Source organism: Pseudophryne corroboree, chromosome 5, assembly GCF_028390025.1.
Source record: "Pseudophryne corroboree isolate aPseCor3 chromosome 5, aPseCor3.hap2, whole genome shotgun sequence".
Taxonomy (NCBI): Eukaryota; Metazoa; Chordata; class Amphibia; order Anura; family Myobatrachidae; genus Pseudophryne; species Pseudophryne corroboree.
The window spans coordinates 275,133,042-275,155,660 of record NC_086448.1 but is presented as its reverse complement, the minus strand read 5'-3'; the positions used below and the strand labels follow the sequence as shown (position 1 = coordinate 275,155,660).

General features: G+C 44.9%; 1 long non-coding RNA gene across 1 annotated transcript; it reads right to left on the bottom strand.

Moving 5' to 3' along the window:
- Window positions 1–3,987: 3,987 nt before the first annotated feature.
- Window positions 3,988–5,049, bottom strand: LOC134928984 (uncharacterized). The gene is made up of 3 exons (XR_010178184.1): window positions 4,972–5,049; window positions 4,688–4,897; window positions 3,988–4,088 (listed from the first exon to the last, which is right to left on the bottom strand). It is a non-coding gene; the product is annotated as an uncharacterized LOC134928984 (long non-coding RNA).
- Between the last annotated feature and the right edge of the window lie 17,570 nt (window positions 5,050–22,619).

The window sequence follows — 22,619 nt, the reverse complement described above, 5'->3', positions numbered from 1 at the left end:
GTTCCCACCTCCCTCCTATTTCCTTTCCCCCTTCTTATTTTTCTCCTTTTACTCCTCTAAGATGGACTTGCCCCAAGAGACTGTGATCCGGATTTTCCTGTTAACCATGATGTTGACCAGAGCAGTCTGTTTCGGTGAGAGTACCATGGAGGTCGAGGAAGGATCTGGAATGGGTTCTGATGACCAGGATGGAGGCGTAAATATCCAAGAACAACATAATCCCCGAGTAAAGGCGAGTATCAGAAAACGATCTGGTAGCATTGATAATAGAAGAAATTGTGAAGGATTGTTAGCTGAAGAGAACTGCATCTGTAGGAATTGTGACAATATAGTTGAGGATGGGTGCATCAAGAAATGTCAGTCCAGTTTTAATGTCCACATGGACCGGCATCCATTGAGTGACTATCACTCCTTAGTGGGTAAAGTGTTAAATCAGACAGACTGTTGGGTATGCTCTCAAGTACCTCAAGGTCATAGCAAATCAGGACTAGTACCATTCCCTTTTACTGTAGGAGAGGTACTTGAGCTAAGTGGTGGGAGGCCGGTGGACAAGAGGTTTAATATCTCTAGTCCTTCTAGTTTGAAGCTCCACCAATATCATGTGGATAGGTCCTTAGTGTGCTTTAACATTTCCAATCCCCGAAAGCCGGGAAATTGGGAAGTGTCATGGAGTAATCAAACCATGACCTTTTCATACAGACCCGACAGAATGCCCATAGACACAGAACTTATACGCCAGATAGCCGACCATAGGAAATTCTTTCGGTATAGGTACATCTTAGGAAGTAGGACCATGCGAGTTGGAGAAGTATCACCAGGATACTGTGCACATATCGTACAAACAGATACGTGTACTAAACAGATGGGAGAGTTAGGGTTAGGAGATTTCACATGGAAAATTTGTAACATGATAATGTCATACTCCGTCCCATATGTTCTCCCCGATGATGCATATTTCATATGCGGGAGGAAGGCGTATAAGTGGCTTGCCCCAAACTCAGAGGGATTGTGTTATATTGGAAAAGTACTGCCTGAAGTAATGACTGTAACCCATAACAAAATGAAAGATATTCCCCACAGTGCCCAAGCTCCTTATACTCACACTCATTACGAGCACATCGTTAAACAGCACCTGATAGAGAGAACAGAGCATCCGGCCTCTGACCTGATCCATGAATCCACCGGGATTCAATTCCTACTCGCGTTAGATATCACTCGTACCGCCAGAGGAGTGATAAATTACAAATATATATCTGCGCTTGCAAATTTATTAGACAATATCACCGAAATGTATGACGACACATTCAGGTACACTGGGAAAGAGTTACAAGCCTACAAAACAGAACTGGTTCAGCATAGGATGATTCTCAATTACCTCACAGCTGTGACAGGCGGGTATTGTGTTACCCTAGCAACTCAATATGGAATAAAATGCTGCACGTACATTACAAACAGAACGGAGGACCCAGCCGAGGTCATAGACCAAAAGATGGATGACATTTTACAATTAAAATGGGAGTTTCGAAGGAAACACAATCTCACACTCGCTGCTGTGGGTAATGAGCTGACCAGTTGGGTGTCATGGTTGAACCCACGAAGTTGGTTCTCGGGCTTAGGAGAATGGGCCCAAGGTATTATTATGGATGTAGGGAAATTTCTTTTGTGTATTCTAGGAGTCGTCATATTGGTTGGACTGATATTTAGATGCGTTCGGGCTTTAACGAAGTGTAAAGGTAGTACTAGAGTGATGAGCCTGAGGAGCGAGGACACTGTACTAACAACAACTAATTTGATTTATGACCTAACGATAGAGACAATGTTGTGATGAAAATGTGATTCCACGGTCCGTTTCTTTCACCCGTTTCTCCTTTGTTTTCCTCCAAGGTACAAAGACATCCGCTTGGAAGAAGAATTTGACAACCTCTTTTATACAGACCATTGATGAACTATGCTACGAGCCCCATTTTCCCTAGTGACTTTAAATTTTACGATAGCCCCAAATATTTTAGTGACTGTAACTTTCTGGACAATGGAAAAACTTTTGCCGCCATTTATAGCAAAAGCATCAGGAGACTACAGTCAACATGTACATCGAGACAAGACACAAGACAAGACCTCAATCGGCAAATGTATATTAAACTCACATAGTTTATGACTGCATTTACCATAATTGCTTCTTATCTTCATTTCTACAACCTTCAGGTAATGACACACATAGTCAATAGGGAATATAGGCACAGATATCAGCACTCACATATCCCCCCATTCATGTATCATCAACTAAAATGTGCTCCCCCATTTTGTTACAACTAAAAGCCGAAAAGAGCTCGGTAAAGTTTGACAGCCCATCCACAGACCCTTGATACGGGATAAGAAGGAATTCAAATGTATACTTCGCAATACCTCAAAGCTTGATTTAAAACACGTACGGCACGATGATACATGACCCCTCAAACATGGATTCATACACACATGCTTCTACTATCTCACTAGGTCATACCTTTTTCCCACCTTCCTCTCTTCTCCCTTACCCAATCATAGAAATGTATTTACATATGACATATATTTTTCTCTTTTTGAACTGTTTTAGGAAGTGGCAGTTATTGGTGACTGCCAAAGGGTGGACTGTCAAAGTCGGAAAAATATCACGCTACACGTTGCCATATATTCACCTCATGCGCTTGTCCGCTGCACATGCACTTTCTCTGGCGTGCGTGCACATATTCGCAATTGCGTGACGGCGCCTCTACGGGCGTGCGCTCGAGCGCATGGTATGTGCATTTACGGTAGAGTTTGTGTGCGTCTAGCGGGCGACTCAATCGCTGCTTAATAAATCCATATAGCAGGTTTTATTGGTAATGTTCCCCTTAGTGATAACTGTAAGTTTGTTTAATGTGACTTGTTCACGGACTTGGGAATCCCTCTTCACGTGGTACAAAGGGTCTGATTAAGGTTGAACAGTGGTGTCTGGTACCTAACCAAAGAGTATTTTAACAGCAACAATCCGGTGTTGGTTAGGTAAAGATTAATCGCTCCTGCATATAGTTATGCCCATTAGTAGTCTCTGGACATTTCTCATATTTGCAGTTCATTATCCATGCGGCGGGAATCCGGCGATTCCCTCCCACCTGAGCAGTTTGTAATAGCCACAGCCCACCTGTTCAAATCCACCTATGACCTTTTGTTACAGTGCAGAGAGACATTCCTGTGTCCAATGAACAATAAGATTGTAGGGCCCTTTGTAGTACACTGTATGTTGTGTATATAAGGGTCACTGTCCCCAGACCGGCCAGTACTCTCTCTCTCTTCAACATTTATCTCTGATAATTGGAGGACTGGATTCCGGTTGCGCTTGCGAATGTTCCCCGTATGGTATGTTTCTCTGTGGCCATTTTGTTACCCGTGTAATGTTAGCCATTCATTCTTAGTCTATGTATTTGTGATCGTTCACTATTGCGTATATTCCTGTCTAGATATTCTGTTAGAATTATATGTTAGCTTGTAGTGTATGACTTGTCAACTGATTCCCCTTTTCGATATAACTAGAAGCTTGCTAGTAAAGGTTTTGGAGCCTTTAGTAAAGTATCGTGTGTTCATTACATTACTGTGGGTAATCGGAGCGTCTCGATCGCTCAAGCAGCTTTAGCATTAACAAGGTTAAGCAGCGTTACATCGCTACAGTACTTCAGTACAAGGTTTACAGCATAAGAGTATCCTTTCTGTGTGTTACATTCAAGGTTTACTGAGTGTCATCCCGTGAGCGTCTGCGCCGCTCGTGTTCCCCTCGTGGTCTCGAGCGTCCGCTATGCTGGTAGCGTAGCATTACGGTAGTCGACCGCCTATAGCGTGCTCGACACCACGCATTAAGCTGTGAGCGAGCGTGTCGCATGTGTGTCTCGATCACGGCCGAGCGTATGCTACGCTAATTGCGTACCCTTACGGTACCCCATACGCCAATTGCGTACTGAGTCTCTTACCTGTATATAGTGAAGGTTATAAGGTAATCAATCGGCATTATCAAGTGATTGTGTCCTCCATGTCACTGTGTTGAGTTGGTTGCGTAGGGATGCTGGTACCAGTACTAGAATCTGTTGATAAAATTTAGATGTTAGTTAACCATATTTTTAAAAACATTGTTCAAAAGCAAGATTCATGGGACACAGGCATTTGAATGTTGTTTTCATATATCCAGCATAGCAACATCATCACTCAGAATTGATACATATACTGTACATATGCCTGTTTCTGGCAAATGTGTGTGGTTACTTCATTGTGATTGGAATCACATGAGTTGTTTGTTAGATCAGACAAACTGCAAGTTAAAATCACCACTAACCACATAATGATTTGCCTTGTAGTGTGTTAACCAAATTGGGAACAAATTATTTCTATGTTGGGGGCAATGTAAGTTAAAACACACATCTTAAACTGAGTTTTCAAACCGCACTATTTGAGAAGCTTAAACATGTGTTTATGTTGCAGCATCTTACTGACAATCTGCTACTGTATGGCTGAAGTGGACATACATATATTTTGTGGAAGTAGACAAGGCATTTTGGCCTGGGTGCCATTTGATGTTTTAGTCACCTCGGTAAGTCGGACTGATTTAGCAGCTTGTAGACTTATTTAAGAATGTAAAGTATTTTTCAGAGATGAATATATATTTTGGTTTCAGATTCTTACTCACCATCCAGATGGAGAGTGTGGTTTGCGTCCTGGAGGTGTGTCCAAAATTTGCAGTGGTGGTACCAAAGAAACTGCAGACAGTCTTCGTGGCGGGTAGCCTGCTGTGTTTGGGAGTGGCCATCAGACCGTACTTTCTTTGTTGGCACATGTGTCCTTCTTTGTAGGGGTTCAGGCGAACGCCTTCTGCTGCTCAAGACTTCTGTTGAGGGACCTATTATTTGAAAGGAAAAAATTGGTATGGCCATACCTTAACAAAGTTAACCTGTACTACAATGGACACTTTACCTGCTTCCGCAGCGTTATCATCCTCAGATGTCATGGGACTGACTGCTGGACGAGCAGTAGAGCTTTTCTTCAACACTGAAAATAAGGATATAATGTATAATTGAACATCAGTAATGCTTTTGTTGTTATAGCAAACCATTATTTTGATAAACATTACAAGTTTGCAAAATTACTCAGTTTAATGTGTGAAAAAAACAAATAAAAAAGAGAAAACACACATGCAATATGGGAAGTGCTACACTGGAAATTATGACCAGCACACAAACATCTGTCACAATTCCAAATACATACTCTAACAAGCAAACACACACACACACATAACTAGATTTGAACATCTAATGTCATTAATTTACAATATAATACAGAAATTGGTCACTGGTGTGTCAATACAAGCACACACTAGCACCATAACAACAAATACATACGTTACACTTTGAGTACAAAGTAGAGATGAGCGCCTGAAATTTTTCGGGTTTTGTGTTTTGGTTTTGGGTTCGGTTCCGCGGCCGTGTTTTGGGTTCGAACGCGTTTTGGCAAAACCTCACCGAATTTTTTTTGTCGGATTCGGGTGTGTTTTGGATTCGGGTGTTTTTTTCCAAAAACACTAAAAAACAGCTTAAATCATAGAATTTGGGGGTCATTTTGATCCCAAAGTATTATTAACCTCAAAAACCATAATTTCCACTCATTTTCAGTCTATTCTGAATACCTCACACCTCACAATATTATTTTTAGTCCTAAAATTTGCACCGAGGTCGCTGTGTGAGTAAGATAAGCGACCCTAGTGGCCGACACAAACACCGGGCCCATCTAGGAGTGGCACTGCAGTGTCACGCAAGATGTCCCTTCCAAAAAACCCTCCCCAAACAGCACATGACGCAAAGAAAAAAAGAGGCGCAATGAGGTAGCTGTGTGAGTAAGATTAGCGACCCTAGTGGCCGACACAAACACCGGGCCCATCTAGGAGTGGCACTGCAGTGTCACGCAGGATGGCCCTTCCAAAAAACCCTCCCCAAACAGCACATGACGCAAAGAAAAAAAGAGGCGCAATGAGGTAGCTGACTGTGTGAGTAAGATTAGCGACCCTAGTGGCCGACACAAACACCGGGCCCATCTAGGAGTGGCACTGCAGTGTCACGCAGGATGTCCCTTCCAAAAAACCCTCCCCAAACAGCACATGACGCAAAGAAAAAAAGAGGCGCAATGAGGTAGCTGACTGTGTGAGTAAGATTAGCGACCCTAGTGGCCGTCACAAACACCGGGCCCATCTAGGAGTGGCACTGCAGTGTCACGCAGGATGTCCCTTCCAAAAAAACCCTCCCCAATCAGCACATGATGCAAAGAAAAAGAAAAGAAAAAAGAGGTGCAAGATGGAATTGTCCTTGGGCCCTCCCACCCACCCTTATGTTGTATAAACAAAACAGGACATGCACACTTTAACCAACCCATCATTTCAGTGACAGGGTCTGCCACACGACTGTGACTGATATGACGGGTTGGTTTGGACCCCCCCCAAAAAAGAAGCAATTAATCTCTCCTTGCACAAACTGGCTCTACAGAGGCAAGATGTCCACCTCATCTTCACCCTCCGATATATCACCGTGTACATCCCCCTCCTCACAGATTATCAATTCGTCCCCACTGGAATCCACCATCTCAGCTCCCTGTGTACTTTGTGGAGGCAATTGCTGCTGGTCAATGTCTCCGCGGAGGAATTGATTATAATTCATTTTAATGAACATCATCTTCTCCACATTTTCTGGATGTAACCTCGTACGCCGATTGCTGACAAGGTGAGCGGCGGCACTAAACACTCTTTCGGAGTACACACTTGTGGGAGGGCAACTTAGGTAGAATAAAGCCAGTTTGTGCAAGGGCCTCCAAATTGCCTCTTTTTCCTGCCAGTATAAGTACGGACTGTGTGACGTGCCTACTTGGATGCGGTCACTCATATAATCCTCCACCATTCTATCAATGTTGAGAGAATCATATGCAGTGACAGTAGACGACATGTCCGTAATCGTTGTCAGGTCCTTCAGTCCGGACCAGATGTCAGCATCAGCAGTCGCTCCAGACTGCCCTGCATCACCGCCAGCGGGTGGGCTCGGAATTCTGAGCCTTTTCCTCGCACCCCCAGTTGCGGGAGAATGTGAAGGAGGAGATGTTGACAGGTCGCGTTCCGCTTGACTTGACAATTTTGTCACCAGCAGGTCTTTCAACCCCAGCAGACCTGTGTCTGCCGGAAAGAGAGATCCAAGGTAGGCTTTAAATCTAGGATCGAGCACGGTGGCCAAAATGTAGTGCTCTGATTTCAACAGATTGACCACCCGTGAATCCTTGTTAAGCGAATTAAGGGCTGCATCCACAAGTCCCACATGCCTAGCGGAATCGCTCCCTTTTAGCTCCTTCTTCAATGCCTCCAGCTTCTTCTGCAAAAGCCTGATGAGGGGAATGACCTGACTCAGGCTGGCAGTGTCTGAACTGACTTCACGTGTGGCAAGTTTAAAGGGCATCAGAACCTTGCACAACGTTGAAATCATTCTCCACTGCACTTGAGACAGGTGCATTCCATCTCCTATATCGTGCTCAATTGTATAGGCTTGAATGGCCTTTTGCTGCTCCTCCAACCTCTGAAGCATATAGAGGGTTGAATTCCACCTCGTTACCACTTCTTGCTTCAGATGATGGCAGGGCAGGTTCAGTAGTTTTTGGTGGTGCTCCAGTCTTCTGTACATGGTGCCTGTACGCCGAAAGTGTCCCGCAATTTTTCTGGCCACCGACAGCATCTCTTGCACGCCCCTGTCGTTTTTAAAAAAATTCTGCACCACCAAATTCAAGGTATGTGCAAAACATGGGACGTGCTGGAATTTGCCCATATTTAATGCACACACAATATTGCTGGCGTTGTCCGATGCCACAAATCCACAGGAGAGTCCAATTGGGGTAAGCCATTCCGCGATGATCTTCCTCAGTTGCCGTAAGAGGTTTTCAGCTGTGTGCGTATTCTGGAAAGCGGTGATACAAAGCGTAGCCTGCCTAGGAAAGAGTTGGCGTTTGCGAGATGCTGCTACTGGTGCCGCCGCTGCTGTTCTTGCGGCGGGAGTCCATACATCTACCCAGTGGGCTGTCACAGTCATATAGTCCTGACCCTGCCCTGCTCCACTTGTCCACATGTCCGTGGTTAAGTGGACATTGGGTACAACTGCATTTTTTAGGAGACTGGTGAGTCTTTTTCTGACGTCCGTGTACATTCTCGGTATCGCCTGCCTAGAGAAGTGGAACCTAGATGGTATTTGGTAACGGGGGCACACTGCCTCAATAAATTGTCTAGTTCCCTGTGAACTAACGGCGGATACCGGACGCACGTCTAACACCAACATAGTTGTCAAGGACTCAGTTATCCGCTTTGCAGTAGGATGACTGCTGTGATATTTCATCTTCCTCGCAAAGGACTGTTGAACAGTCAATTGCTTACTGGAAGTAGTACAAGTGGGCTTACGACTTCCCCTCTGGGATGACCATCGACTCCCAGCGGCAACAACAGCAGCGCCAGCAGCAGTAGGCGTTACACGCAAGGATGCATCGGAGGAATCCCAGGCAGGAGAGGACTCGTCAGACTTGCCAGTGACATGGCCTGCAGGACTATTGGCATTCCTGGGGAAGGAGGAAATTGACACTGAGGGAGTTGGTGGGGTGGTTTGCGTGAGCTTGGTTACAAGAGGAAGGGATTTACTGGTCAGTGGACTGCTTCCGCTGTCACCCAAAGTTTTTGAACTTGTCACTGACTTATTATGAATGCGCTGCAGGTGACGTATAAGGGAGGATGTTCCGAGGTGGTTAACGTCCTTACCCCTACTTATTACAGCTTGACAAAGGGAACACACGGCTTGACACCTGTTGTCCGCATTTCTGGTGAAATACCTCCACACCGAAGAGCTGATTTTTTTGGTATTTTCACCTGGCATGTCAACGGCCATATTCCTCCCACGGACAACAGGTGTCTCCCCGGGTGCCTGACTTAAACAAACCACCTCACCATCAGAATCCTCCTGGTCAATTTCCTCCCCAGCGCCAGCAACACCCATATCCTCCTCATCCTGGTGTACTTCAACACTGACATCTTCAATCTGACTATCAGGAACTGGACTGCGGGTGCTCCTTCCAGCACTTGCAGGGGGCGTGCAAATGGTGGAAGGCGCATGCTCTTCACGTCCAGTGTTGGGAAGGTCAGGCATCGCAACCGACACAATTGGACTCTCCTTGTGGATTTGGGATTTCAAAGAACGCATAGTTCTTTGCGGTGCTTTTGCCAGCTTGAGTCTTTTCAGTTTTCTAGCGAGAGGCTGAGTGCTTCCATCCTCATGTGAAGCTGAACCACTAGCCATGAACATAGGCCAGGGCCTCAGCCGTTCCTTGCCACTCCGTGTGGTAAATGGCATATTGGCAAGTTTACGCTTCTCCTCCGACAATTTTATTTTAGGTTTTGGAGTCCTTTTTTTACTGATATTTGGTGTTTTGGTTTTTGACATGCTCTGTACTATGCCATTGGGCATCGGCCTTGGCAGACGAAGTTGCTGGCATTTCATCGTCTCGGCCATGACTAGTGGCAGCAGCTTCAGCACGAGGTGGAAGTGGATCTTGATCTTTCCCTAATTTTGGAACCTCAACATTTTTGTTCTCCATATTTTAATAGGCACAACTAAAAGGCACCTCAGGTAAACAATGGAGATGGATGGATTGGATACTAGTATACAATTATGGACGGGCTGCCGAGTGCCGACACAGAGGTAGCCACAGCCGTGAACTACCGCACTGTACTGTGTCTGCTGCTAATATATAGACTGGTTGATAAAGAGATAGTATACTCGTAACTAGTATGTATGTATAAAGAAAGAAAAAAAAACCACGGTTAGGTGGTATATACAATTATGGACGGGCTGCCGAGTGCCGACACAGAGGTAGCCACAGCCGTGAACTACCGCACTGTACTGTGTCTGCTGCTAATATATAGACTGGTTGATAAAGAGATAGTATACTCGTAACTAGTATGTATGTATAAAGAAAGAAAAAAAAACCACGGTTAGGTGGTATATACAATTATGGACGGGCTTCCGAGTGCCGACACAGAGGTAGCCACAGCCGTGAACTACCGCACTGTACTGTGTCTGCTGCTAATATATAGACTGGTTGATAAAGAGATAGTATACTCGTAACTAGTATGTATGTATAAAGAAAGAAAAAAAAAACACGGTTAGGTGGTATATACAATTATGGACGGGCTGCCGAGTGCCGACACAGAGGTAGCCACAGCCGTGAACTACCGCACTGTACTGTGTCTGCTGCTAATATATAGACTGGTTGATAAAGAGATAGTATACTCGTAACTAGTATGTATGTATAAAGAAAGAAAAAAAACCACGGTTAGGTGGTATATACAATTATGGACGGGCTGCCGAGTGCCGACACAGAGGTAGCCACAGCCGTGAACTACCGCACTGTACTGTGTCTGCTGCTAATATGTAGACTGGTTGATAAAGAGATAGTATACTCGTAACTAGTATGTATGTATAAAGAAAGAAAAAAAAACCACGGTTAGGTGGTATATACAATTATGGACGGGCTGCCGAGTGCCGACACAGAGGTAGCCACAGCCGTGAACTACCGCACTGTACTGTGTCTGCTGCTAATATATAGACTGGTTGATAAAGAGATAGTATACTCGTAACTAGTATGTATGTATAAAGAAAGAAAAAAAAAACCACGGTTAGGTGGTATATACAATTATGGACGGGCTGCCGAGTGCCGACACAGAGGTAGCCACAGCCGTGAACTACCGCACTGTACTGTGTCTGCTGCTAATATATAGACTGGTTGATAAAGAGATAGTATACTCGTAACTAGTATGTATGTATAAAGAAAGAAAAAAAAACCACGGTTAGGTGGTATATACAATTATGGACGGGCTGCCGAGTGCCGACACAGAGGTAGCCACAGCCGTGAACTACCGCACTGTACTGTGTCTGCTGCTAATATATAGACTGGTTGATAAAGAGATAGTATACTCGTAACTAGTATGTATGTATAAAGAAAGGAAAAAAAACCACGGTTAGGTGGTATATACAATTATGGACGGGCTGCCGAGTGCCGACACAGAGGTAGCCACAGCCGTGAACTACCGCACTGTACTGTGTCTGCTGCTAATATATAGACTGGTTGATAAAGAGATAGTATACTCGTAACTAGTATGTATGTATAAAGAAAGAAAAAAAAACCACGGTTAGGTGGTATATACAATTATGGACGGGCTGCCGAGTGCCGACACAGAGGTAGCCACAGCCGTGAACTACCGCACTGTACTGTGTCTGCTGCTAATATATAGACTGGTTGATAAAGAGATAGTATACTCGTAACTAGTATGTATGTATAAAGAAAGAAAAAAAAACCACGGTTAGGTGGTATATACAATTATGGACGGGCTGCCGAGTGCCGACACAGAGGTAGCCACAGCCGTGAACTACCGCACTGTACTGTGTCTGCTGCTAATATATAGACTGGTTGCTAAAGAGATAGTATACTCGTAACTAGTATGTATGTATAAAGAAAGAAAAAAAAAACACGGTTAGGTGGTATATACAATTATGGACGGGCTGCCGAGTGCCGACACAGAGGTAGCCACAGCCGTGAACTACCGCACTGTACTGTGTCTGCTGCTAATATATAGACTGGTTGATAAAGAGATAGTATACTCGTAACTAGTATGTATGTATAAAGAAAGAAAAAAAAAACCACGGTTAGGTCACTGGTATATACAATTATGGACGGGCTGCCGAGTGCCGACACAGAGGTAGCCACAGCCGTGAACTACCGCACTGTACTGTGTCTGCTGCTAATATAGACTGGTTGATAAAGAGATAGTATACTACTAATATTATATACTGGTGGTCAGGTCACTGGTAGAGATGAGCGGGTTCGGTTTCTTTGAATCCGAACCCGCACGAACTTCACTTTTTTTTTCACGGGTCCGAGCGACTCGGATCTTCCCGCCTTGCTCGGTTAACCCGAGCGCGCCCGAACGTCATCATGACGCTGTCGGATTCTCGCGAGACTCGGATTCTATATAAGGAGCCGCGCGTCGCCGCCATTTTCACACGTGCATTGAGATTGATAGGGAGAGGACGTGGCTGGCGTCCTCTCCATTAGAATAGATTAGAAGAGAGAGAGAGAGAGAGAGATTGTGCAGACAGAGTTTACCACAGTGACCAGTGCAGTTGTTGTTAAGTTAACTTTTATTTAATATATCCGTTCTCTGCTATATCCGTTCTCTGCCTGAAAAAAACGATACACAGCAGTCACACAGTGTGACTCAGTCTGTGTGCACTCAGCTCAGCCCAGTGTGCTGCACATCAATGTATAAAAGCTTATAATAATTGTGGGGGAGACTGGGGAGCACTGCAGGTTGTTATAGCAGGAGCCAGGAGTACATAATATTATATTAATTTAAAATTAAACAGTGCACACTTTTGCTGCAGGAGTGCCACTGCCAGTGTGACTAGTGGTGACCAGTGCCTGACCACCAGTATAGTAGTATATTGTTGTATACTATCTCTTTATCAACCAGTCTATATTAGCAGCAGACACAGTACAGTGCGGTAGTTCACGGCTGTGGCTACCTCTGTGTCGGCAGTCGGCACTCGGCAGGCAGTCCGTCCATCCATAATTGTATAATTATATACCACCTAACCGTGGTATTTTTTTTTCTTTCTTTATACCGTCGTCATAGTCATACTAGTTGTTACGAGTATACTACTATCTCTTTATCAACCAGTGTACAGTGCGGTAGTTCACGGCTGTGGCTACCTCTGTGTCGGCAGTCGGCAGGCAGTCCGTCCATCCATAATTGTATTATTATAATATATACCACCTAACCGTGGTTTTTTTTTCATTCTTTATACCGTCATAGTGTCATACTAGTTGTTACGAGTATACTACTATCTCTTTATCAACCAGTGTACAGTGCGGTAGTTCACGGCTGTGGCTACCTCTGTGTCGGCAGTCGGCAGGCAGTCCGTCCATCCATAATTGTATTATAATATATACCACCTAACCGTGGTTTTTTTTTCATTCTTTATACCGTCATAGTGTCATACTAGTTGTTACGAGTATACTACTATCTCTTTATCAACCAGTGTACAGTGCGGTAGTTCACGGCTGTGGCTACCTCTGTGTCGGCAGTCGGCAGGCAGTCCGTCCATCCATAATTGTATTATAATATATACCACCTAACCGTGGTTTTTTTTTCATTCTTTATACCGTCATAGTCAGTCATACTAGTTGTTACGAGTATACTACTATCTCTTTATCAACCAGTGTACAGTGCGGTAGTTCACGGCTGTGGCTACCTCTGTGTCGGCACTCGGCAGGCAGTCCGTCCATCCATAATTGTATTATAATATATACCACCTAACCGTGGTTTTTTTTTCATTCTTTATACCGTCATAGTGTCATACTAGTTGTTACGAGTATACTACTATCTCTTTATCAACCAGTGTACAGTGCGGTAGTTCACGGCTGTGGCTACCTCTGTGTCGGCAGTCGGCAGGCAGTCCGTCCATCCATAATTGTATTATAATATATACCACCTAACCGTGGTTTTTTTTTCATTCTTTATACCGTCATAGTGTCATACTAGTTGTTACGAGTATACTACTATCTCTTTATCAACCAGTGTACAGTGCGGTAGTTCACGGCTGTGGCTACCTCTGTGTCGGCAGTCGGCAGGCAGTCCGTCCATCCATAATTGTATTATAATATATACCACCTAACCGTGGTTTTTTTTTCATTCTTTATACCGTCAAAGTCAGTCATACTAGTTGTTACGAGTATACTACTATCTCTTTATCAACCAGTGTACAGTGCGGTAGTTCACGGCTGTGGCTACCTCTGTGTCGGAACTCGGCAGGCAGTCCGTCCATCCATAATTGTATTACAATATATACCACCTAACCGTGGTTTTTTTTTCATTCTTTATACCGTCATAGTCAGTCATACTAGTTGTTACGAGTATACTACTATCTCTTTATCAACCAGTGTACAGTGCGGTAGTTCACGGCTGTGGCTACCTCTGTGTCGGAACTCGGCAGGCAGTCCGTCCATCCATAATTGTATTACAATATATACCACCTAACCGTGGTTTTTTTTTCATTCTTTATACCGTCGTCATAGTCATACTAGTTGTTACGAGTATACTACTATCTCTTTATCAACCAGTGTACAGTGCGGTAGTTCACGGCTGTGGCTACCTCTGTGTCGGAACTCGGCAGGCAGTCCGTCCATCCATAATTGTATTACAATATATACCACCTAACCGTGGTTTTTTTTTCATTCTTTATACCGTCATAGTCAGTCATACTAGTTGTTACGAGTATACTACTATCTCTTTATCAACCAGTGTACAGTGCGGTAGTTCACGGCTGTGGCTACCTCTGTGTCGGAACTCGGCAGGCAGTCCGTCTATCCATAATTGTATTATTATAATATATACCACCTAACCGTGGTTTTTTTTTCATTCTTTATACCGTCATAGTGTCATACTAGTTGTTACGAGTATACTACTATCTCTTTATCAACCAGTGTACAGTGCGGTAGTTCACGGCTGTGGCTACCTCTGTGTCGGCACTCGGCAGGCAGTCCGTCCATCCATAATTGTATTACAATATATACCACCTAACCGTGGTTTTTTTATACCACCTAACCGTGGCAGTCCGTCCATAATTGTATACTAGTATCCAATCCATCCATCTCCATTGTTTACCTGAGGTGCCTTTTAGTTCTGCCTATAAAATATGGAGAACAAAAAAGTTGAGGTTCCAAAATTAGGGAAAGATCAAGATCCACTTCCACCTCGTGCTGAAGCTGCTGCCACTAGTCATGGCCGAGACGATGAAATGCCAGCAACGTCGTCTGCCAAGGCCGATGCCCAATGTCATAGTACAGAGCATGTCAAATCCAAAACACCAAATATCAGAAAAAAAAGGACTCCAAAACCTAAAATAAAATTGTCGGAGGAGAAGCGTAAACTTGCCAATATGCCATTTACCACACGGAGTGGCAAGGAACGGCTGAGGCCCTGGCCTATGTTCATGGCTAGTGGTTCAGCTTCACATGAGGATGGAAGCACTCAGCCTCTCGCTAGAAAACTGAAAAGACTCAAGCTGGCAAAAGCACCGCAAAGAACTGTGCGTTCTTTGAAATCCCAAATCCACAAGGAGAGTCCAATTGTGTCGTTTGCGATGCCTGACCTTCCCAACACTGGACGTGAAGAGCATGCGCCTTCCACTATTTGCATGCCCCCTGCAAGTGCTGGAAGGAGCACCCGCAGTCCAGTTCCTGATAGTCAGATTGAAGATGTCAGTGTTGAAGTACACCAGGATGAGGAGGATATGGGTGTTGCTGGCGCTGGGGAGGAAATTGACCAGGAGGATTCTGATGGTGAGGTGGTTTGTTTAAGTCAGGCACCCGGGGAGACACCTGTTGTCCGTGGGAGGAATATGGCCGTTGACATGCCAGGTGAAAATACCAAAAAAATCAGCTCTTCGGTGTGGAGGTATTTCACCAGAAATGCGGACAACAGGTGTCAAGCCGTGTGTTCCCTTTGTCAAGCTGTAATAAGTAGGGGTAAGGACGTTAACCACCTCGGAACATCCTCCCTTATACGTCACCTGCAGCGCATTCATAATAAGTCAGTGACAAGTTCAAAAACTTTGGGTGACAGCGGAAGCAGTCCACTGACCAGTAAATCCCTTCCTCTTGTAACCAAGCTCACGCAAACCACCCCACCAACTCCCTCAGTGTCAATTTCCTCCTTCCCCAGGAATGCCAATAGTCCTGCAGGCCATGTCACTGGCAAGTCTGACGAGTCCTCTCCTGCCTGGGATTCCTCCGATGCATCCTTGCGTGTAACGCCTACTGCTGCTGGCGCTGCTGTTGTTGCCGCTGGGAGTCGATGGTCATCCCAGAGGGGAAGTCGTAAGCCCACTTGTACTACTTCCAGTAAGCAATTGACTGTTCAACAGTCCTTTGCGAGGAAGATGAAATATCACAGCAGTCATCCTACTGCAAAGCGGATAACTGAGTCCTTGACAACTATGTTGGTGTTAGACGTGCGTCCGGTATCCGCCGTTAGTTCACAGGGAACTAGACAATTTATTGAGGCAGTGTGCCCCCGTTACCAAATACCATCTAGGTTCCACTTCTCTAGGCAGGCGATACCGAGAATGTACACGGACGTCAGAAAAAGACTCACCAGTGTCCTAAAAAATGCAGTTGTACCCAATGTCCACTTAACCACGGACATGTGGACAAGTGGAGCAGGGCAGGGTCAGGACTATATGACTGTGACAGCCCACTGGGTAGATGTATGGACTCCCGCCGCAAGAACAGCAGCGGCGGCACCAGTAGCAGCATCTCGCAAACGCCAACTCTTTCCTAGGCAGGCTACGCTTTGTATCACCGCTTTCCAGAATACGCACACAGCTGAAAACCTCTTACGGCAACTGAGGAAGATCATCGCGGAATGGCTTACCCCAATTGGACTCTCCTGTGGATTTGTGGCATCGGACAACGCCAGCAATATTGTGTGTGCATTAAATATGGGCAAATTCCAGCACGTCCCATGTTTTGCACATACCTTGAATTTGGTGGTGCAGAATTTTTTAAAAAACGACAGGGGTGTGCAAGAGATGCTGTCGGTGGCCAGAAGAATTGCGGGACACTTTCGGCGTACAGGCACCACGTACAGAAGACTGGAGCACCACCAAAAACTACTGAACCTGCCCTGCCATCATCTGAAGCAAGAAGTGGTAACGAGGTGGAATTCAACCCTCTATATGCTTCAGAGGTTGGAGGAGCAGCAAAAGGCCATTCAAGCCTATTGAGCACGATATAGGAGATGGAATGCACCTGTCTCAAGTGCAGTGGAGAATGATTTCAACGTTGTGCAAGGTTCTGATGCCCTTTGAACTTGCCACACGTGAAGTCAGTTCAGACACTGCCAGCCTGAGTCAGGTCATTCCCCTCATCAGGCTTTTGCAGAAGAAGCTGGAGGCATTGAAGAAGGAGCTAACACGGAGCGATTCCGCTAGGCATGTGGGACTTGTGGATGCAGCCCTTAATTCGCTTAACAAGGATTCACGGGTGGTCAATCTGTTGAAATCAGAGCACTACATTTTGGCCACCGTGCTCGATCCTAGATTTAAAGCCTACCTTGGATCTCTCTTTCCGGCAGACACAAGTCTGCTGGGGTTGAAAGACCTGCTGGTGACAAAATTGTCAAGTCAAGCGGAACGCGACCTGTCAACATCTCCTCCTTCACATTCTCCCGCAACTGGGGGTGCGAGGAAAAGGCTCAGAATTCCGAGCCCACCCGCTGGCGGTGATGCAGGGCAGTCTGGAGCGACTGCTGATGCTGACATCTGGTCCGGACTGAAGGACCTGACAACGATTACGGACATGTCGTCTACTGTCACTGCATATGATTCTCTCAACATTGATAGAATGGTGGAGGATTATATGAGTGACCGCATCCAAGTAGGCACGTCACACAGTCCGTACTTATACTGGCAGGAAAAAGAGGCAATTTGGAGGCCCTTGCACAAACTGGCTTTATTCTACCTAAGTTGCCCTCCCACAAGTGTGTACTCCGAAAGAGTGTTTAGTGCCGCCGCTCACCTTGTCAGCAATCGGCGTACGAGGTTACATCCAGAAAATGTGGAGAAGATGATGTTCATTAAAATGAATTATAATCAATTCCTCCGCGGAGACATTGACCAGCAGCAATTGCCTCCACAAAGTACACAGGGAGCTGAGATGGTGGATTCCAGTGGGGACGAATTGATAATCTGTGAGGAGGGGGATGTACACGGTGATATATCGGAGGGTGAAGATGAGGTGGACATCTTGCCTCTGTAGAGCCAGTTTGTGCAAGGAGAGATTAATTGCTTCTTTTTTGGGGGGGGTCCAAACCAACCCGTCATATCAGTCACAGTCGTGTGGCAGACCCTGTCACTGAAATGATGGGTTGGTTAAAGTGTGCATGTCCTGTTTTGTTTATACAACATAAGGGTGGGTGGGAGGGCCCAAGGATAATTCCATCTTGCACCTCTTTTTTCTTTTCTTTTTCTTTGCATCATGTGCTGATTGGGGAGGGTTTTTTGGAAGGGACATCCTGCGTGACACTGCAGTGCCACTCCTAGATGGGCCCGGTGTTTGTGTCGGCCACTAGGGTCGCTAATCTTACTCACACAGCTACCTCATTGCGCCTCTTTTTTTCTTTGCGTCATGTGCTGTTTGGGGAGGGTTTTTTGGAAGGGACATCCTGCGTGACACTGCAGTGCCACTCCTAGATGTGCCCGGTGTTTGTGTCGGCCACTAGGGTCGCTAATCTTACTCACACAGTCAGCTACCTCATTGCGCCTCTTTTTTTCTTTGCGTCATGTGCTGTTTGGGGAGGGTTTTTTGGAAGGGCCATCCTGCGTGACACTGCAGTGCCACTCCTAGATGGGCCCGGTGTTTGTGTCGGCCACTAGGGTCGCTAATCTTACTCACACAGCTACCTCATTGCGCCTCTTTTTTTCTTTGCGTCATGTGCTGTTTGGGGAGGGTTTTTTGGAAGGGACATCCTGCGTGACACTGCAGTGCCACTCCTAGATGGGCCCGGTGTTTGTGTCGGCCACTAGGGTCGCTTATCTTACTCACACAGCGACCTCTGTGCAAATTTTAGGACTAAAAATAATATTGTGAGGTGTGAGGTATTCAGAATAGACTGAAAATGAGTGTAAATTATGGTTTTTGAGGTTAATAATACTTTGGGATCAAAATGACCCCCAAATTCTATGATTTAAGCTGTTTTTTAGTGTTTTTGGAAAAAAACACCCGAATCCAAAACACACCCGAATCCGACAAAAATAATTCGGTGAGGTTTTGCCAAAACGCGTTCGAACCCAAAACACGGCCGCGGAACCGAACCCAAAACCAAAACACAAAACCCGAAAAATTTCAGGCGCTCATCTCTAGTCACTGGTCACTAGTCACACTGGCAGTGGCACTCCTGCAGCAAAAGTGTGCACTGTTTAATTTTAATATAATATTATGTACTCCTGGCTCCTGCTATAACCTATAACTGGCACTGCAGTAGTGCTCCCCAGTCTCCCCCACAATTATAAGCTGTGTGAGCTGAGCAGTCAGACAGATATATAATATATATAGATGATGCAGCACACTGGCCTGAGCCTGAGCAGTGCACACAGATATGGTATGTGACTGAGTCACTGTGTGCTGTGTATCGCTTTTTTCAGGCAGAGAACGGATTATAAATAAAAGTGGTGGTCACTGGTCACTATCAGCAAAACTCTGCACTGTACACTACTGAGTACTCCTAATGCTCCCCAAAATTAGTAAATCAAGTGTCTCTCTAATCTATTCTAATTCTAAACGGAGAGGACGCCAGCCACGTCCTCTCCCTATCAATCTCAATGCACGTGTGAAAATGGCGGAGACGCGCGGCTCCTTATATAGAATCCGAGTCTCGCGATAGAATCCGAGCCTCGCGAGAATCCGACAGCGTCATGATGACGTTCGGGCGCGCTCGGGTTAACCGAGCAAGGCGGGAAGATCCGAGTCGCTCGGACCCGTGAAAAAAAACATGAAGTTCTGGCGGGTTCGGATTCAGAGAAACCGAACCCGCTCATCTCTAGTACAAAGCACAACAAACATAATAGTAATGTCACTAAGTCAGCATAGTTGAGTCTGGGTACAAACATGAATACATACTGTACCAATGAAATTACACATATAACTGGTTGCAAAGTGACTTAGCACTACTACAGCCTATAACATGTCAACCACTGTTTAGTGACCATTGCACATGGATAACTTGTCAAATACATCCAAAAACACAACGATAACAATTAATCACAAGATAAAAGGACACAAGTACTGCTGTACACTTCAATGACATACCAAGCCAAGAAACATATGGAAGAGGAAATCTGACCAAACATGACATACAGTACCATAAAGAACTATGTTACATTGACTTTGGTGTTAAAAAATTGCAACAATTCCTTTCAAAAAAAAATCCACTTGGAGATAGGATTAATGTGCAACGTCACATGATACACAATAACAAACACACACACACACAAAAAAAAAACATTCTCACCATCCTTCCTGGGCCGATCTGAATCCCGGACAAGGGTTGCTTGCACAACTTTAGGAGGTATTAAACTCAGCATGGGCTCCTCATAGTCCAGATATCTGGCAATAAAGGGCTGACCACCCCGGTTTTGCGTGCCGACTTCACCTCCTTTGACATTTTGGACTTGACACGGCGCTTTATGTCATAGTACCGTTTGCGGCACGTGTCCTCCGTCCGCTTGACCACCCCCTCACTATTTACAGCACAAACTACTTTCGCCCACAACACTGTCTTCTTCTGTGTTGACACCTTGGCGGACTCAGGCCCAAATAGCTGCCGCTGATACTTCTTCAGCTCCCGCACCAATGCCACATTTTCTGCATAACTAAATTTTACATTCCGCCCAGTCTTAGTAGTGGTGCGTGGCTTCGGAGCTGTCTGACTGTCACTATCACTGTCACTTGAGGCTCCTGATGCAACCTCACCCACCTCCTCCACCTCACTAACGTCACTTTCACTCACCTCCTCAACCTGCCCAACCTCCTCCCCCTCACTCACACCCTGCACCTCACTCACCTCACCCACCACTGACTCACACATAATTGTGTGTTTAAACAATTAACACAGAAAAATAACAAACACACTCCTCCACTACCACTGCACAACACACACACAAACAAACACTGACAAGGGACTATAAAAAAAATACTAGGACAAAAAATAAGACAATACCAAAAAAAGCAAGACTACAAGAAATACAAGACTACTTTCAAACACAATACTACACTCAGAAATCGCAAAACAAACTCTTCACCAAACAACTACTCACCAACCTCCACAGCACAACCTCTCTCCTCACCACTGACTAAACCCACGAGGTGCGGACGGTTTGGGGCGTATTTATATGGTTGCGCACAGACACTCCTACATCGGAAACAGAACCAATCACGAACGAAGATCAAAATCGAAATTAAAACTGAAAATGCGGCCGTGGTTGTGAAAAAACACTGCCGTGTTGTACTTTGAAAATAACCATGTAAAAACAACCTAAACGCAAACGCAAACGTCATTCCCGGACAAAAATTGAGCAAAAATACACGAATGCTAACGACATCGGAAAACACGAAAACCAATAACTCGAAATTAGCGTATATAAATTCAAAAAGTTGCATGAAAATGCACCCGATAAAAAATGAGTTTAAATACAACAGAAATCGACTCAAACACGAATATTAGTAAATATACCCCCATGAGCAATCACTGGGGGCGGTTTGTTTACTTCTGTAACTACACCCACACAGCTGCCATGCTGTGGCAACCAACGGACTGTCTTGTAATCTGGCTGCTCATGGACAGCGTGGGATTGGTTTTAATTGGTTTGGCGCAGATTATGCCTTTATCTATGCTAACCCTCTGACTGTGCATTAGCCCCTGAGGAAAACCACTGTGATGTGGTTTATACAGCTGTGAGGCTGCTGCTGCTGACAGATGGAATCTGTTTCACGAAACATCCTCTTCTAAACGTGGTTCTTGTGCTTTTTTCAAAAGGGAGTGTTTTAGTATACTGATTTTGGACCTTGAACCGCTGCTAAATAATTATTTATGAGTACTGTCTTGTCCGTTTGATCCATCTAAAATGTAAAAAAAAAAAATTATTCACATTGCCACACAAAACAGACTACATCCTAGTGACTGCAATACAATCAGCATTCTTGCAACTACAGTGCAAAAAAAAGGCCTCCTTGTGATTATCACATATTACAGAAAACATTCTTGTATCCGTAAAACAAAAAGAAGGACAGCCTTGTGAGCAGAGGCGGATTGGCCATAGGGTTTATAGGGAAGATTCCCGGTGGGCCGACGCACCCGTGGGGCCTGTTTTGTTTGAAGACATGTGGTCATTTTTAGAGACATAATGAATAAGATGCAAACTAATTTGCATATATGAAAATTACTTTGCCACTTAGCCTGTGATTGCAGATGATCTAGTGTATGCTCTGTCTGCCTGCTTGGCTGACATATAAGATTGAGTGAATAGTGATTGGGATACGATTGGTGTAATAAGCAAGAAAATATATCTTTCTAAAGAATTATATAGTTTCCTAAATTCTGAAGGTGTATCATATAATGTGCTCATAATATTTAATATTATTTATTTTTAACTTCCCCCTTGATGCTGGACATGCCCACTATCTGGAAAGTCTTGGGAGGAGGGTGCTGCTATGGCTCATGGCTAGACCTTACACCTCTGGTGCTGCCCATGTTACACTATTACAAATTTTTCCAGGGCCGCTTTTTGTTCCCAATCCGCCCCTGCTTGTGAGCGTTTCTACATAGGCCATTTATAAGACCACCACACAACAGCAACTCCATCAGCACCTGAAAAATCATTTACCCTTTTAAAATCATAACATTCCCCCTTGGAAACGGACAGTGAACTATTGTTTTAAAAAGT